The sequence below is a fragment of the Hemiscyllium ocellatum genome, chromosome 6, assembly GCF_020745735.1.
Source record: "Hemiscyllium ocellatum isolate sHemOce1 chromosome 6, sHemOce1.pat.X.cur, whole genome shotgun sequence".
NCBI lineage: Eukaryota > Metazoa > Chordata > Chondrichthyes > Orectolobiformes > Hemiscylliidae > Hemiscyllium > Hemiscyllium ocellatum.
In genome coordinates this window covers 36065677-36085051 of record NC_083406.1, presented here as the reverse complement: position 1 = coordinate 36085051, position 19375 = coordinate 36065677, and positions in this window count along the sequence as shown.

Genomic DNA, 19375 nt, shown 5'->3' with positions numbered 1-19375 from the left:
TGGCAGCTTAATGTTCCAAAATTTAGCTGTTTCAGATGAGAGTGAGAAAGATAGATGGGAGGTGGGGTGGGGGGGTGGGGGGGGGAGGGGGTGGTGGTGCATTGCTGATTAGGCAGACTTTCACAGCTGTGCTGAAGAAGGACACCATGGAGGACTCATCCATTGAGGAATATGAAAGGTGTAATCACTTTCATGGGATTTTCCTACAAGCTTCCAAACAGTTAGTGATTTACTCATGTATGGAGAAATATGAACTTATTCATGATAGGCAGACTGGCTTTATGCAAGTGAGGTCTTCCCTCACAAAGTGAATTAAGTTTTTGAGGAAGTGACAAAGATGATTGACAGGGTGGTAGATGTCTATATGGATTTTAGCAATGCCTTTGACAAGTTCCCCATGACAAACTGAGGCAAAAGGTGAAGTTACATGGGATCTGCACTGAGCTAGTAAGATGGATACAGAACTGGCTTAGTCATGGAAGACAGTGAATGGTGGTGGAAGGACATTTTTCTGACTGAAGACCTTTGTCCACTGGAATTCTGCAGGGATCAGTGCTGGGATGCCTGTTGTTTGTAAAATATATGAATGATTCAGTGGAGAATATAGATGGCCTAATTAGTAAGTTTGCAGGTGACAGAAAGAGTACGGGTGCTGTGGACAGTGAGGAGGATTTCCAGAGGATATAGCAAGATATAGATAAGCTAGAGACATGGATGGGGAAATAGCAGATAGAGATTAATCTGGGCAAATGCAAGTTGATGTATCTTGGAAGATTCAATGCAGAAGGGAAATATGGTCTGAATGGCAGAACCCTTAATACAATCAACACCTGAGAGATCTAGGTGTACAGATCCACAGTTGCCTGAAAGTGGCAACACAAACAGAAAAGGTGGGCAAGAAGGCTGATAACCATGCTCACCTTCATTGTTTGGGCTGTAGAGCGTAATAATTGGCAAGTCATGTTGCAGCTTCATGGAACTTTAGTTAGGCTGCATGTAGAATATTGTGCACTGTTCTGGTTATCACAATACAATAAGGCTGTGAAAGTTTTAGAAAGGGTATAAAATGGTTTACCAGGATGTTGCCTGGTTTGCAGCATATTACCTATGAGGAAAGATTTGACAAACTTAATTTTTTTCACTTGAACATCGAAGCCTGAGGGGCAAGCTGATAGAAGTTTACAAAATTATGAGAGGCATGAATGGAATGGAGAGTTGGAGTCAATTCCCAGAGTAGAAATGTCAATTACTTGGGCAAATAGTTTGAAGGGAAAAATGGGTAAGCTTAAAAGAGATGTGAGAGCCCATTTATTTACACAGAGGTTAGTAAGTGCCTGGAATGTACTGCCAAAGGGAGTGCTGGACATGATTACAATAGTGACATTTAAGAGATATTTTGATGGATCTATGAATAAGCAGGGAGTAGAGGTGAAAGGATTTTAGTTGAGAAGGGTATCATGTGTCGGTGCAGTCTTCATAAACTGAAGAACTATTCCATTCCTGTATTATTCTTTGTTCTAAATATTCAAGCAATGGGAAGGAAAATGTAAGAATGCTTATGGAAGCAGGAAAGGTAAGCACACATGGTTGTAGCTGTTTTAAAATAAGTTTACACATCTGTGAAAAATAAATGACAAGACTGTAAGCTTTTCAATGTGTTCAGACTCTGAAATTGGTGGAGGATTAGAGTAAGACTTTAATGTGTTGATGCATAATTATCCTCTTCACTATTTTAACACATCCATCAGCTCATTTATTTTAATGTGGTTAATGCCACTTCTAAAATGACAGAGAGGAAATTCCAATGAATTTAAGCATTCTTTTGTTAATAGTCCATAGTTTAAATTCAAGACATCAAATCCAAAGATTTATTTTATAGTATTAGTAGATAATACATGTATCTAAATAGATTTGTGAGTTATGTACAATACATTATCACTGAAGTAAATTAATACGTGTAATTGTAACCTTATGAGATGTGATGACACCACTTGAATCACAAATTTTGAGCAGTCATTAATTGCTTTTATTCTCTGTATCCATTAACTGTTTGTTTTAAAATTAGCCTTCACTTCATCTTTCTTTCCTAATGCGATGTTACCTTTCTTTCTTTTCGGTTCTTGTCAGGTTAAGCTCTCGGCAATGTTTGTTGGGTCTTTCTCTAAAACTAAGATAAAAATATGGCTAAGTACTTGAGTCTTTTTAAAGCAAGGATTAGTTCACACTGTGCTAATTCTATGCATTCCAACACTGCATAAGATCTAAACTAATGCTTTACATCATGTTCAGGAATTAACCACTTAGTCTAAATCTACCAAATCGTTTTCCCCAAGTATTATATATGTCCTGACTTGGAAATGTATTACTGTTCATTCAGTGTTGCAGGGTAAAAATCCTGGAATTCTCTCCCTGACAGCATTGCAGGTAGACCAACAGCACATGAGCTGCAATGGTTCAAGAAAAGAGGTCTCCACCATATTCTCAAGCGCAAGTAGGGATGGACAATAAATGTTGGCCAGTAAGCAATGAGCACAGCCCATGAATGATTAAAAAATTATACATCCTCCTACACCTGCCCCAAAGTCTCTCGTTTACAGGCACAGTCTTTGTACTGGCTTCAGTAATCTTCCTCGGAGAAAGTGAGGACTGCAGATGCTGGAGATCAGAGCTGAAAATGTATTGCTGGAAAAGCACAGCAGGTCAGGCAGCATCCAAGGAACAGGAAAATAGACGTTTCGGCATGAGCTCTTCTTCAGGAATGAGGAGTTCGAGGGATTTGACTGAGACAAGGGGGGTGTGGGGGGGCGAGGAGAAATGAGGAAACTGGAGAAATCTGAGTTCATCCCTTGTGGTTGGAGGGTTCCTAGGCGGAAGATGAGGCACTCTCCCTCCAGCTGTCGTGTTGCTACGGTCTGGCGACGGAGGAGTCCAAGGACCTGCATGTCCTTGGTGGAGTGGGAGGGGGAGTTGAAGTGTTGAAACACAGAGTTGGGTTGGTTGGTCCGGGTGTCCCAGAGGTGTTCTCTGAAACGTTCTGCAAGTAGGCAGCCAGTCTCCCCAATATAGAGGAGGCCACATCAGGTGCAGCGGATGCAGTAAATGATGTGTGTGGAGGTGCAGGTGAATTTGTGGTGGATATGGAAGGATCCCTTGGGCCTGGAGGGAAGTAAGGGGGGAGGTGTGGGCACAAGTTTTTCATTTCTTGCAGTTGCAGGAGAAGGTGCCGGTAGTGGAGGTTGGGTTGGTGGGGGGTGTGGACCTGACAAGGGAGTCACGGAGGGAGTGGTCTTTTCAGAACGCTGATAGGAGAGGGAAGGGAAATATATCTCTGGTGGTGGGGTCCATTTGGAGGTGGCAGAAATGACGATGGATGATATGATGTATATGGAGGTTGGTGGGGTGGTAGGTGAGGACCAGTGGGGTTCTGTCCTGGTGGTGATTGGAGGGGTGGAGCTCAAGGGTGGAGGAGCAGGAAGTGGAGGAGATGCGGTGGAGGCTTCGTCGATCAAGTCTGGGGGGAAATTGCGGTCTTTGAAGAAGGAGGCCATCTGTGTTGTACGGTATTGGAACTGGTCCTCCTGGGAGCAGATGCAGCAGAGACAAAGGGTTTGGGAATATGGGATGGTATATTTACAGGGGGCAGGGTGGGAGGAGGTGTAGTCTAGGTAGCTGTGGGAGTAGGTCAGTTTATAATAAATGGCCGTGTTGATTCGGTCGTGCGAGATAGAAATGGAAAGGTCTAGGAAGGGGAGGGAGGAGTCTGAGACAGTCCAGGTAAATTTGAGGTCGGGGTGGAAGGTGTTAGTAAACTGGATGAACTGTTCAATCTCCTCGTGGGAGCACGAGGCAGCGCCGATACAGTCATCGATGTAGCGGAGGAAAAGGTGGGGGGTGGTACCAGTGTAGCTGCGAAAGAAGGACCGTTCCACATATCCTACGCAGAGGCAGACATACCTGGGGCACATGCGGGTGCCCATGGCTACTCCTTTGGTTTGGAGGAAGTGGGAGGATTGGAAAGAGAATTTGTTCATGGTGAGGACCAGTTCAGTCAGTCGAAGGAGGGTGTCAGTGGAAGGGTACTGGTTGGTACGGCGGGAAAGGAAGAAGCAGAGGGCTTTGAGTCCTTCGTGATGGGGGATGGATGTGTACAGGAACTGGATGTCCATGGTGAAGATAAGGTGCTGGGGACCAGGGAAGCGAAAATCATGGAGGAGGTGGAGGGCGTAGGTGGTGTCCCGAACGTAGGTGGGGAGTTCTTGGACTAAGGGGGACAGGACCATGTCGAGGTACGCAGAGATGAGTTAAGTGGGGCAGGAGCAGGCTGAGACAATGGGTCTGCCGGGGCAGTCAGGTTTGTGGATTTTGGGCAGGAGGTAGAAATGGGCGGTGCAGGGTTGTGGGACTATGAGGTTGGAAACGGTGGATGGGAGATCCCTTGAGGAGATGAGGTTATGGATGGTCTGGGACATGATGGTTTGGTGGTGGGAGATGGGGTCATGGTGGTTTGGTGGTGGGAGGTGGGGTCATGGTGGTTTGGTGGTGGGAGGTGGGTTCAATGTGGTTTGGTGATGGGAGTAATCTTCCTAATCTGATATAGATTCTCTTGCAATTTTGAATATCTTTATCCTCTGAATTTGTTCTCTTTGTTTGAGAGACATCATTGCTTCCCATGGATTACCTTCTTTCTTTGTCATCCAATGGAGTACAAGGTTTTGGTCTTGAAAACTGGTTTTTCTTCCTGCCATTTTTGGTGTTAAATGTCTTCCTTTTGTTGATAGTCAATAGATAGTCTTGGTTTTTTATCAGCAGTGGCTTGGTCATGTATTTGGTCATGGTATCATATCAAATTCACCTCAATCCAAATAGTTGAATCTAAAGCACCAAATTACCAATTTACTTTGTATTTATCAAGATTCCCAGTGGTACATGATTGACTGATTGTGATTTTCAATTGTCATCCAAGAGCACAATCAGAAATCTACTCCTGACCTGTTTTCAAAGCCTTTTTTTCTCTATGAGCATATGCTGCTGCTCAGTTTCTGCCAGACACCATGATGCATAATAGATTGGTTGACTGATGCCCTTCTGAATCCTGGCTCGCACTGGTCCAATTCCTGTTACTGATGCATTTACTGTTACTTTAGTTGGTAGCTTAGGATTGTAGTGAGTTAAGATCTCAGAAGATATATGTTCTCAACTTATTGCTGTTGATGATAATTCTGTCACTATGTCTAGTCTTGCCTTAAGATTTGCCTTAAAGAGTCATTGATGTTGGTTAGGTGCATCAGAAAATGCCCATTCATTTGACAATTAGAGTCATAGAGATGTACAGCATGGAAACAGACCCTTCAGTCCAATCCATCCATGCCGACCAGATATTCCAACCCAATCTAGTCCAACTTGCCAGCACCCGGCCCATATCCCTTCAAATCCTTCTTATTCATATACCGATTCAAATGCCTCTTAAATGTTGCAATTGTACCAGCCTCCACCACATCCTCTGGCAGCTCATTCCATACACATACCACCCACTGCGTAAAAAGGTTGCCCCTTAGGACTCGTTTGTATCTTTCCCCTCTCCCCTAATCCTATGCCCTCTAGTTCTGGACTCCCTGACCCCAGGGAAAAGGCTTTGTTTATTTATTCTATCTGTGCCCCTCATAATTTTGTAAACCTCTATAAGGTCACCCCTCAGCCTCCAACACTTCAGGGAAAACAGCCCCAGCCTTTTTAGTCTCTCCCTATAGCTCAAATCCTCCAACCCTGGCAACATCCTTGTAAATCTTTTTGAACCCTTTCAATTTTCACAACATCTTTCTGATAGGAAGGAGACCAGAATTGTATGCAATATTCCAATAGTGGCCTAATCAATGCCCTGTACAGCCGCAACATGTTCTCCCAACTCCTGTACTCATTACTCTGACCAATAAAGGCAAGCATACTAAACGCCTTCTTCAATATCCTATCTACCTGCGACTCCACTTTCAAGGAGCTATGAAGCTGCACTCCAAGGTCTCTTTGTTCAGCAACACTCCTTAGGACCTTACTCTTAAGTATATAAGTCCTGCTAAGATTTGCTTTCCCAAAATGCAGCACCTCGCATTTATCGGAATTAAACTCCATCTGCCACTTCTCAGCCCATTGGCCCATCTGGTCCAGATCCTGCTGTAATCTGAGGTAAACCTCTTTTCTGTCTACTACACCTCCAATTTTGGTGTCATTTGCAAACTTACTAACTGTACCTCTTATGCTTGCATCCAAATCATTTATGTAAATGACAAAAAGTAGAGGACCCAACACCGATCCTTGTGGCACTCCACTGGTCACAGGTCTCCAGTCTGAAAAACAACCCTCCACCACCACCCTCTATCTTCTACCTTTGAGCCAGTTCTGTATCCAAAGGGCTAGTTCTCCCTGTATTCCATGAGATTTAACCTTGCTAATCAGTCTCACATGGGGAACCTTGTCGAACGCCTTACCGAAGTCCATATAGATCACATCTACTGCTCTGCCCTCATCAATCTTCTTTGTTACTTCTTCAAAAAACTCAATTAAGTTTGTGAGACATGATTTCCCACACACAAAGCCATGTTGACTACCTCTGACCAGTCCTTGCCTTTCCAAATACATGTACATCCTATCCCTCAAGATTCCCTCCAACAACTTGCCTGCCACTGACATCAGGCTCACCGGTCTATGGTTCCCTGGCTTGTCTTTACCACTCTTTTTAAACAGTGGCACCACGTTTTCCAACCTCCCATCTTCTGGCACCTCACCTGTGATTATTGATGAATCAAATATCTCAGCAAGAGGCCCAGCAGTCACTTCTCTAACTTCCCACAGAATTCTCGGTTACACCTGATCAGGTATTGGGGATTTATCCACTTTTAACCGTTTCAAGACATCCAGCACTTCCTCCTCCGTAATCTGGACATTTTGCAAGATGTCACCATCTTCCCCACAATCTATATCTTCTTCTGAATCTCTAAAATTCTTTCACATTCCTGCATGATAGAAAATCTTTCATGCCTTTCATTTTCTGTGGGTGTACTGTGATTCCAGTTCCTTGCAGAATATGCAGTAAAATGTTTCTTGATGATTCCAAGAATCCATACTTCTTGTTGAATTCTAAACATTGTGTAGTGTTTGAACACTTAGCTGATTGTTTGTGTTGAGCCATGGGTAACGATATTGCAGGTATAAGAAATGACACCTCCTATTCCTTCTAAATGGTAGTTGGTTACAACATAATGATTAAGTGCATAATGAATTTTGTTGTTTAACTCTTCATCTCATGGTACCTGCCTGAATGCACTGCTTGCATCCAGTTTTGTGAAGATGATATTCTTTGTAAATTTTGCCATTCATTCATTTACTGTTGCCACTTCTTGTGAAAAGGTCTTGTTCAACTGTGTTACAGCTGAATCAGGCGGAGTGAATAGTCTCCTCTCTTCAATCCATTCCAACGTTAGTGACAACAGAGCTTGAATTAAAACAGGAAGTAACAATGCCAACTTAAACACTTTCATTGCATATAACTTTATGTCATAAATAAGTCTGCCATGTTCTTTATAATAACAAGTAAAGAATTAATTTTTTTTCTAAAACTTACTCAAGTAAAAATGTTAAATTATTAACAAAAAATGTGAAATTCCTAACTACTTATAAAGCTAAAAGATGACAATTCCCCCAAGACTTCAAGAAGTAGAACAACAAAAGGATTTCAGATAATAAAATTTGGTCAAATAAAATTTAAAGTCAAAAAATATATTCTTGAATCATCTGGAAGCTTGGTTACAAATGAAAGGTCACTTGCCACAGCAATTGCTTGTCCCAGGGTGTGTTAGTGGAGCTGTTGTGGATGATTGATTTCTCTTAACCTGGGAGCACTCTCGGCTTGCAGCTCCAAACTCTTCTAATGGGTTTTCAAATCTCAAACATTAACGGGAGAGAATTTACCGTATGAGACGTGGAGAAGCTATTGCCCCGTTACGGTTTATGTCTGACTCTCTCTGAGCTTAAATCCAATAAAATCTGTGCCTCCATCAAGCAGATTGTTACTTGTAAATGCAACATTCTAGCTGCTGTAATCAATGTCTTTTAATTTGAAAAGTATTCTTCTCAAAAAGTTCAAGATATATTTTTCCAGCTGATACACATACATACACATAAACCCAGTCAATGATCTTATAAAGCAATCATATCTTCACATAACTATTGAATGAGCACACCGTAAATCTTGATAGATCCATTTGTTTTTGAACTAAGTGCCGTACCAGGACACCACTTTGTAGGTCTGTTAACAGTGAACTTACACCTTGTTGATGCTTTGTTGCTTTTTCTCAGCCGTGACTGTTTTTTCAGACGGTTTTCTGGGATTGTTGAGCATATAAATAAACAAATGGATCTTACATCAAATCAAGACAGGTCAGGAGAGTCGGCAAAGAAGTGGCGGATGGAGTGCAACATGGGAAAGTGTGACGTCATACACTTTGGTAGGAAGGATAGAGGCATGGACGATTTTCTAGATGGAGAGACAATTCAGAAGTCTGAAGTGCAAAGACACTTGAGCGTTCTAGTCCAGGATTTTCTCAAGGTAAACATGCAGGTTGAAGTAGTTAGGAAGGTAAATGCAATGATGGCATCTATTTTGAGAAGACTTGAATATAAAAGCAAGAACGTACTTCTGAGACTCTGGAAGACTCTGGTCAGACCAGATTTGGAGTATTGTGGGCCATATCTCAGGGAGGATGTACCGGCCCTACAGTTCAGAGCAGATTCACAAGAATGGTCCCAGGAATGAGAGGCTTATAGACTCTGGATCTATACTTGTTAGAGTTTACAAGGATGAGGGGAGATCTAATTGAAACTTACAGAATACTGAATGGCCTAGACAGAGAAGGTGTTGGGAAAATGTTTCCATTAGTAGGAGAGACTTGACCCAAGGGCACAGCCTTTAAGTAAAGGGGAGACCTTTTAGAACTGAGATAAGAAGAAATCTTTTTTCAGCTAGAGTGTAGTGGATCAATGGAATTCTTTGCTATAGAAGGCTGTGAAGACTAGGTCATTGAATATACTTTAAGACTGAGATTGATAGGTTCTTGAATATCAAGGGGATCAAAGGTTATGGGGAGAATGCAGGAGAATAGGGTTGAGAAAATTATCATCTATGATTGGATGGTGAAGCACATGTGATGGGCTGAATGGACTAATTTCTGCTCCTATGTCTTATGATCATATGGTCATATTTCCCTGATCGTATATTCTGCCACTTCAATTTGCTATCTTTTGATCTTCAGTTTAAGCCCTTTTGGACCTTGTTGTTACCTTAATGAAGGATAGTTATGTAATCTTCAATAATTATTTCTTTCAATCATATTTGGGTAGTCATCAGAAACTGGTGAAGCTGCTGTACCTATGCCCAGTTTGAAATGGGTTACATGTTCTCGAGATCAGCAATCCAGTATTTGCTTTATTGATTTTACTTTCTTCAAGGAAAATCATTTCTTTCTTTTATGCTTTCTTTAACTCTTGAATCTTGCTCTTTTTAAAAGTCTTTATCCTTTGTTTTGAAGACAAAAAAGTCTCATAACTGCATGCTAATTTAAATGGCTGTCTTTCCAGCAGGCATGGCAGTGTATAGTTCAGGCAGGTCATTCCCTCCATCACAGAACAACATAGGATCATTAAAATTAGGCCCTTAGCTCATCAAATCTGCACTGACAAAACATGACAAGAAATTATCTAGTGTCTTTCTTCATGGTCCCCTGGATGCTGTCAAAATGTGCTTTTTACACCCAATTTACTGAATAGATTTAAACAGCTCATTCAAGATATTTCTCTCTTCTCCAAATTAAAATTTAATTTTGTTTTCAAACATTGGCCTGTTGACCGAGCTGTAGTGCTTTATTCAATGTTAGATTTCCATAGATTGTAGGAAATCTAAAGCAGTCTTGTCTAAAACCCTCAGCTGAAGTGGGTTACTGCAGATGCTGGAGATTAGAGTCTAGATTAGAGTGGTGCTGGAAAAGCATAGGAGGTCAGGCAACATCTGCGGAGCAGGAAAAATCAACGTTTCAGGCAAAAGCCCTTCATTCCTGATGTCCAAAAGGTCAATTCTAATCATTCTAATCTTGCCTAAAACCCTGACCACTATGCGATCCCTGATAAAGTTGTCCTTTAGTATTTTCTAATCGGAATTGACTGCCAGATGGTAAAGCATGTTATTGTCAGATTCAGTGCTTTTTCTAGGCTGTTTTCCCCTTGTTAAATTTTATTTGCTCAGTTATAATGTAGTGTTGAACAATAAAGTAAGAATCAAAAGCACTGATTAAATCCTTGTAGATGTCCGTCTCATTGTTCGCATCCTGTTTGGCAAGCAAATCATCTGTGATGTTATCCATTGCAAGATACAACCTGATTCTGGTTGTTTTTTTGTTGCCTAATCTGTGCTATGTTCAGTGGAGCTGTGAGGCTAACTGTAGTAACATGGATACTGAGACTGAGGTCTCATTGAGAACAAGCATCAGAAGATTACACAGAGCAACTAAATACACTTCAACTCTGTCACAGACAATAGGAGGCTCTAGCTGATGGATGAACTGACTTTCTTCATGGGTTACAAATTTACAGAAGTTTTATTTAAGATGGAGCTAATTCCTTTGTACAACATTGTCATATAACCCGGTGTTACAATGATATCATCACTCTACTCTCTTAAAGGTAAATGCTTGCCTGATCACTGAGGTGTATAATATCACGGCATCCCCTTTTCCATCAAAGCATAGATTTTCTCTTGTGAGAAAAATGTATAAGGGTGCATATTAAAAATAAAATAGATGCATTTAAATATATTATCTTTAAAGGTTGAGATTATATGTTCACAGATGTATAATGAAATCAAATGAATTCCTTTGCAGTTCTTAGAATGTGATTGCATTCTTTCAGAATTGTGAGTTGTCTGCCATTCTAGATAAATGTGGACCATCACTGTCAATGTGTTGCTACCTGGTGATAACACAATGCTCCAGTGTTTTGGATTATTTGTGGCTGTTGACATCCAATTTGAATTTTGCTTAGAATATGATGTTTTTATAGTAGTATGGTAGGACCTGGGATGAGCACAAGGTATAATTCCATTGATCCACATGTTTGTATTTATTGTCTCACACTCAGGTGTTTTGTCTTGGGTGAAGCTTTGATAATTGTCTACATGCTCTTCAATTACAACATTGTCTCTTCTCATTCTGAAAAGGAATCAGCTGTATCTATTTGAGTAGGAAATTGAAATGGAAGAAAGGAATGAACTTGGGTTTTAAATTTGGGAATTGCAGATGAGGAGCGGATCATTTCAGCAAGATGTAGATTGCACGTTTATCATGATAACTCTGAAATGCTGAAAAATGACCTTTCATTCCGTGATAATTGTTTTAAATGTGCATACAGTGTGTTGCCAGACCATTAGATTGGGATTGTAAACATAGGAGGTGATGTGCTGAATACCCCATTTTGTGCATGTGTTGCAATAGCTTGCTGATATACCATGAACTTCTTTTCTGACAGAGAGCTGTGGGAGGCCAAGCATGCTGAAGATAATAGATAATGTGTCAGCAACTGTGGTTCTTGTACTATCCTTGATTTGCCTGGCAATAGAAATTTAGTAAAATAATCTGTAACTAAGATATAGCCTTGAGCTTGGACTCAAAAAAATGTTTTGGATCATATTTCAGTGGAAATTTCATACAGCATGTTCTTTATGTTATTGCAATTGATTAAACTGACATATATGGCACATGATCTGGAGGTGCTGGTGTTGGGCTGGGGTGGACAAAGTTAAAAATCACGCAGCAGCAGGTCTATTTGCAAGTGCAAGCTTTCGGATCACTGATCCTTCATTGGGTAGCTAGTCACGAACTACATGATGGAGGAGCAGCGCTCCGAAAGCTTCTTTTTCCAAATAAACTTTGGACTATAAGCTAGTGTTGTGTGATTTTATACCTGACACAATTCTACTAATCAATCCATATCATTGTTACAAGGGCTGTCTTGTGCACAGAGTAGAGCTCCTACCCCTAGACCCGGTGGCCTGTGTTCAAATCCTATCTGATCCAGATGTGTGTTATAACATCTCTGGAAAGGTAGATTAGAAAAATAGGTTAAATTTAAAAAATAAGTCATTGCTGGCCAATAGATGGATTCACACATTCAACTTTTGATTTTCTCTGTGCCGATGTCACAATGGTTTCATAGATATTGCCAAACCTGCTGAGCTTTTCCAGCAACTTCTGTTCATCTACGTTCTGCCTGCAGAAAAGACCCTGAGCTTCTAGTTACCTGCCACTTTAACACACCATTCTGTTCTTTGGCCAACATCTCTATCTCAAGCTTACTGCAGTGCTCCAGTGAACTCAGTGCAAGCTGGAAGAACAACGCTTCATTTTCCACTTGGGGATCCTGCATCCCTCTAACTCTATGTTAAGTTCAATAATTTTAGGTCCTGAACACTCTCATGCTCTAGCCCCAACCCCTGAGCTTTTCCAGTAATTTCTGTTTTTGTTTGAGATAGTTTAACATGTCTTTATACAAGATTTTGGGTATTAATACTTCCTTACTGTAGAAAACGTTGCTCTCAATAGAATCGATTGATCTTTTAATAGGCTAAAGGAACATACTCTGTTTGGGGTCCTGTTTAGTATTTTCAGGTTACCAGTTAAGAATGACATGCTTCAGCATTAATAGCTCATCATTGTTAGGTATAGCATGTTAAATTTCTTCCCTTTGGTTATCACAGAATCATACAAGTGAGGCCATTTCTCACATTGTGTTCATTGCCTTCTGTTAACCTTCTGCTTTCTCCCTCCCTATCCTTTCATATTATTTTGATCCGAATAATCATCCAATATCCTTTTGACTGCCTCAATTGAACCTGCTTCCAACAGTAGAAGAGATTAATTGTTTTGGCTGTGATTCATGGTGGCACAGGAAATGTTTTTTTGTTGCTTCATGGATTTGATGTGAAAATTGCACATACTATCAAACCAATAATGCTGGATTGCCTTTCTTAGCAATGTAGAACATTTCTGGTGTCCATCCAAAAGAATCATATTGACTAAGGTGCAACATTTTCAAGCAGAGGGTGGTGCATGTACGGAATGACCTGCCAGTGGAAGTGGTGAGGGTGGCTGGTACAATTACATTTAAAAGGCATCTGGATGGGTATAGGAATAAGAGAACGATTTAGAGGGATATGGGCCAAATGCTGACAAATAGGACTAGATTTATTTAGGATATCTTGCCGGCATAAATAAATTGGACCGAAGGGTCTGTTTCTATGCTTTACATCTCTATGATTCCACTATTTATGCCAATAGATGAAATCGCAGATTTGTAATCTATGGGCTTCACCTCTCTGTAACATTTGACTGCACATTGCTCATAAATTTTTATCTTTAGTATTTCATTGGATGTGGATATCCCTGGCAAGACCAGCATTTCCTGCTCATCTTTAGTTGCTCTTAAACTGAATGGCTTGCTGAGCCAATTCAGATGGCAGATAAGATTTAACCATATTACTATTGGTCTAGAGTCACATGTAGGCCAGACCAGGTTAAACACATCAATACTGGAAGGATCCTCACCTGAGAAAGGAGCAACACTCCAAAAGCTTGTGAATTCAAATACACCTGTTGAACTATAACCTGGTGTTGTGTGACTTCTAACCTTGTCCAACCCAGTCTAACACCGGCACCTCCACAGGAAGGATCTTGAAATGAGTATTAGGGGAGTACACTAGATTCTGATGCATTATGTGAGGCAAGAAGTGACTTCATTCTTCATTAGATGTGGGCATCACTGGCAAAACCAATATTTGCAACAAAACGCTGCTTGCCTTTGGACTGAATGGTTGGCTAAGTCATTTCTGAAAGAAATTAAGTGTCAACTATATTGCTGTGTGTCTGATGTTACTTATAGGTCAGATCAGGTAAGAATAGCAGATCCCATTCCCTCTCAAGCATTCATTCATTAAACATGATTGTCTTCTCATTTTTTGGGGAGTGATGTTGAGATTTGACTATCTTGGGTTTCTCCTGATGATCGGACTTTCTGCATACCTTTCCTCTACATAGCTTGTCTGTTTGGATTAATGGGATAAACTGCAGCTCATGCATGACTTCTATGGTCAATGACTTTGGTTGCTGTTGCTAATGCTGTTGTAACATCAAGAGCTTGAAAGTGCTGTTGCCCTGTGACAATGATTTCCAATGAGTGCTAAAAATGGAATAGCGTTCAACTTTATTTAAGGAATTTCTTTGGAATGATTTGATTGATGTTGAAGCTATCACTAATTCAATGAGACTTCCAAAGTGTTCTTCTTTCCTGAAGCACACACTGTGCCTTCATGTCATCATCTATCAATAAACTGTTCAATTATTTCACTTAGTTCTGCCTCTAAGACAAAACCGCAAGGCTGTAATTTTTCAAGTGTCCCCTAACATTGAACTTATCTTCCACGAGTTAAGAAAAATAGTTAGTGTCTTTCAAAAACCATAAGACCACAATAAATAAGAATGGGAGTAGGCCATTCGGCTCCTTGAGCCTGCTTCGCCATTCAATAGGATTATGGCTGATCCAACGTTCCTCACATTCACTTTCCTATCAATTCCCAAAATCAAGAATCTGTCTATTTCAGCTTTAAATATGCATGAACACTCTGCCCCTTCAGCTCTCTATGGCAAGAGCTTCAGCGACTCATAGTCCTCTGAGAGACGAAATTCCTCCTCATCACAGTCTTAAATTGGTGCCCCTTTAACCTGAGATTATGCCTTCTGCTCCCAGACTCTCTAATGAGTGGATGCATCCTCTCAGCATTTATCCTGTCAAGCCCCTTAAGAATCCTATATGTTCCAACGAGATCATCCCTCATTCTTGGAAATTCCAATGAGTGGAGTCCTACTCCTGTTTAAACATTGTTTATAAAATAATCCCTCCATGCTGAGGATCATCCTAGTGAACCTTCCTTGAACTACATCTGATGAAATCATGTCATTCCTTAAAGAATGGGACCAAAACTGCTCTCAGTATTCCAGATGGGGTCTCATCAGTGCCTTGTACAATTGCAGTAAATCTTTCTTAATGTTATATCCCAACCCCCTTAAAATAAGGGCCAACATTCCATTAGCCATCCCCAGCCTTCTGCACTTGCATATTAGGTTTCATGTTTTGTGCATGAGTATCCCCAAGTCCTTTTGTGTTGCAGCTTTCTGCAACTTCTTTAATCCTCTCAATAATACCTTGTTCTTCTGTTTACCCTTCCAAAAATGAACAACATGACATTTTCACATATTATACCCTATTTGTCAACACTTTGCCCGTTTATATTCCTTTCCTCTTTCTCTCTTTTATTGTTGTGCCTGCAAGTTTGGCTGCAATACCCCTGGTCATTGTCGGAGAAGGCTATGGAATTAACTCTTCTCAAATCTTCCAAGAGCATTGAGGAGTTTGACTATCTTCTTCTCTTGGTCAACTATTTGTTGGTCATTGAAGGTTAGTATCAACCTTTATCTGAAGAATAAAAACTCGGTTATTATTTCAGCAGTTTGACAATCTATGTTGAGAATTTTGTTTTTTTGCATACGTATTTGTTGTGTCTTTACTGTATTTACAGCAATACTGCTGGGCTGTTATTAGCTGAAATGCATTGTACTGTTTTACTTTACAGCTCTGATTGCTGCTTTGTTATTTTTCTCATTTGCTGGAAGACAAAGTGTTACAACTGGATACAGTATAATGGATCAGTAATTGTAGCAACTGTGGATTACAGTCTCATTTATTTCATTTGGACTTAAGATGCCTATCATTCATGTGAATATGGAATTTCATATGTCTTCCTTGAACTTCCCTTGTCTTATCCAAAAATAAAATGACAGAATTGAGTGTTAATTTGATGGAGGAAAGCCTCACAAAGCACTGAGACCACACCTGGCAGTAACATTCATGCTCTGGTTGGGAACTGCTATTGAACTAGAGCTACGCTGCACAACTGATAAAATGCTGCCTGTTTTCTCCCATTATGTCTGGAATGATTCAGGTATTTGCTGTTTATTTGTTAAACTACTGTGTCTGTTCCACTGAAACACATTAACTGACAAGTTAAACGACTGCACTCCTAATGAGTAAGTATACTCTCAAGCTTTCTTCTCCCAAGAAGGATGTTGAGCTGCAAAGGATGTCAAAGTTCTTTAAATCAGTTGTTGCTCATTTGAAGACATCTGTCTTGGTTCCAGCTTTTTATTATGTGTGTGTGTGTGTTCTCTTCAGTGAGCTCCAGGTAATGGTTTTCGGTCCCACTCTGAGGTCTGGATGAATTCTTGAGTGTTTTTTAAAGTAATTGTTTATTTACAATAAGCAAACTAGATGGAGGATGGGTGATGCACATTGATGCATATTATGCTCCTCACTGTGTGCAAAGATAAAATTCTGTCACTGGAAGGAAAAGCGAGCACTCTTCAGGTGTAGATGAGGTGAGCTCAGTGGTCAATAAAGCCAGTGAACTTCATTATGCTCTCCCATTACCACCAGTGCCAATTCTTTGAACTGCACAAGTCTTTATCCTTGTTTGAAGAACTTAGTTTTCTCTTCCTTTATGCAGGCACCAGTGACATGCAGCAAACCTCAGCCAACAAAAGCCCCTCAGCCTACATTCCTTCTAATTATTCCCTCTAAGTTGTCCAGGCCAATAGGGCCAAAGACAGATGGCTGCCCCCAACCCAGCTAAAGATAATTGGGTAGCACTTAGATATAGTGATAGTATGAGTTTTTCGACCTCTCATGAGTGCATATGGAGGCACAAGTGGTGTACATGAGCATATATTTTGCTCGTTTGTAAATATATTTTTCGTCTTGGTCTTAAAGTCTTGTGTCTTTGCCACTATCAACCTGGTTAAACGGCACCCATGTGAAGGATGAGCCACTAGAGGTGTCAAGAATGAGATAAGTTCTAATGGCCAAGCATTTCTCATCTCTTACAAACAATCCACTCCTTTACTGCAGATAACTCAGACATCAGGAATACTTCAACTGTGACATTGATGACCACAGACAAGATTTTGAATTGTAGTTCTCCTTGTAGAACATTGGCCTCCCAAGAAAAGCTATATTGATACTACCTTTCATAAGTGTGATGCTGTCCTAGAGGATCCTCACACATTTTTGCGCAACTTAGCAGTTACATATATTCAGAAATGTGAAAGGCTAACCACAGAAGGATGGGTAAAAGGAATATCTCAGGATTCCACTCAACCTGCTTCCCATGAGAGATTTCACTGCATAATACTTTGGTATCAAATGCTGACTGAAGCCTTAAGAGCTAGGTAACGTTAACGTCATGCAATGTTAGTGTTATGTCTTACTATGTATTGCCTTTTTTTTACAACCTGGAGGACAAGTATTATGTAGATATTTGAATATAGAATGACTTGAGAATATGACATGCACAATTGGATGGGAAGTAAAAGCTTTGTTCAGCTCAAGTTCTAAAAGGTGCATTGCTCCATAATGTTGCAGCACTCCGTTCCTGGGTTTACCTAGGTAATGCTCCATCAGCATGGACCAAGCATCAAAACCTCAACTTGAGGAGGCCTAAGACCTGTTCCACTCTGACCCTTGTGTAGATCTAGGCAGCATTCATTATGTGTCACCCTGACATTATCATGAAGCTATCGTCAGCCCTGTTAAGAGACAATATCTTTTGCCTCCCAGCAGCCATCCTTGTATATCCTGTGGACCTTGGAAGGATTCTAAAATCTCTGAGTTCTCTAATTAATACACATCATGGTATCACACAGGATATCTAGCATATATTTCTAAAACCTGGCATCACTGCTCACATATAATTTACATATTGATGCCGTGGAAGCTTCTTCAAATGATAAACTCTACAGATTGGTGATATGGTGCTTTCAAAGTACTGTGGATGCAGTCTACTGCACCCTGCACTGGGGCAAAGCCAGTAATGGTGGAGGCTCCCACTGTTTGAGCTACTTGACTTTCCTCACCATGGGGTCTGGATATGAACAAAAATGATCTGGAAAAAAATTGTGGGTCAAGGATTATGAGGCATTACACGAGTCCCCAGCTGGTGTTTGAAATGCACGACTAGTATAAGTATTTTGGACAGTATGACATTGACAGTATCGAGGATGGAATGGCCACCCAATTCTTTTGACCAAACATCTGGCTCCAGCAGTTGATACAGTGTGATTACAATGATGGTATCTACTTGGTGGCTGCACTGTTTCTGAGAACAGCGAGACCTGGAGCTTTAGTGTCTCATCATTCTCCTTTGACTCTTTTGAGGGATCATCACTGCTACATCTTCACGTAGAGGTTATGCTACAAAACCTGTTTTTCTGGGGGTAGCTAATTATGTTCAAATTTCACTGTACCATGGAGCATCGACCTGATGATGGGGATGCTGATGGCCGGCTGATGGTAGCTTGCATGGATGGAAGATGGAGAACTGTGACAATAGAGCTTGCAGGAACATTATAGCTAAGTCAGAATTGGATGACTGCCTGGAGAGACAAGCTGTCAATTGCAGCTGTAAAAAGTGAGGTCTGCAGATGCTGGAGATCAGAGCTGAAAATGTGTTGCTGGTTAAAGCACAGCAGGTTAGGCAGCATCCAAGGAACAGGAAACTCGACGTTTTGGGCCAGAGCCCTTCATCAGGAATTCCTGATGAAGGGCTCTGGCCCGAAACATCAAATTTCCTGTTCCTTGGATGCTGCCTAACCTGCTGTGCTTTAACCAGCAACACATTTTCAGCAGCTGTCAATTGTAGCTACAAATATCTCATTAAAATGTGAAAATCCCACTTACTTGGGAAATGCACATTTCGTTTTGTTAATGATGCATTGTAAACAAGCAGGGCTATGATATTCCTGATGTTTTGTTTTCCTGCCTCAAAATTCAATGGCGGTATTCAAGCTTTCATTGTTATAAGTTTACATCTCAAATAAAATAACCAAACCTGAGAAGTGTGAAAGGATGTTAAACCCTTGATGTTTAAGCCCAACACATTACCTTGTTTGGAAGTAAGACTTTGAAATCAATTGATCTCATGATTAAGGCAGCCATATTTGTACGTCCTTTTTAAAGTTATAAAAAAACACTTTTCTGATGAGAAAAATATCATCTGAAACATCATTAGCTATACACCAAATATGAATTCAAGATAAAAAGATATATCTTGAAAGAGGCCCACCAATTTGCTTCAACTTCACGTTCACTCACAAGCTAATCTCCTGAACATTCTACTACACAAGATTTTGCAGGTGACGGATGTTCCTCTACTATTACTAGATCTCTAGTTCAACTC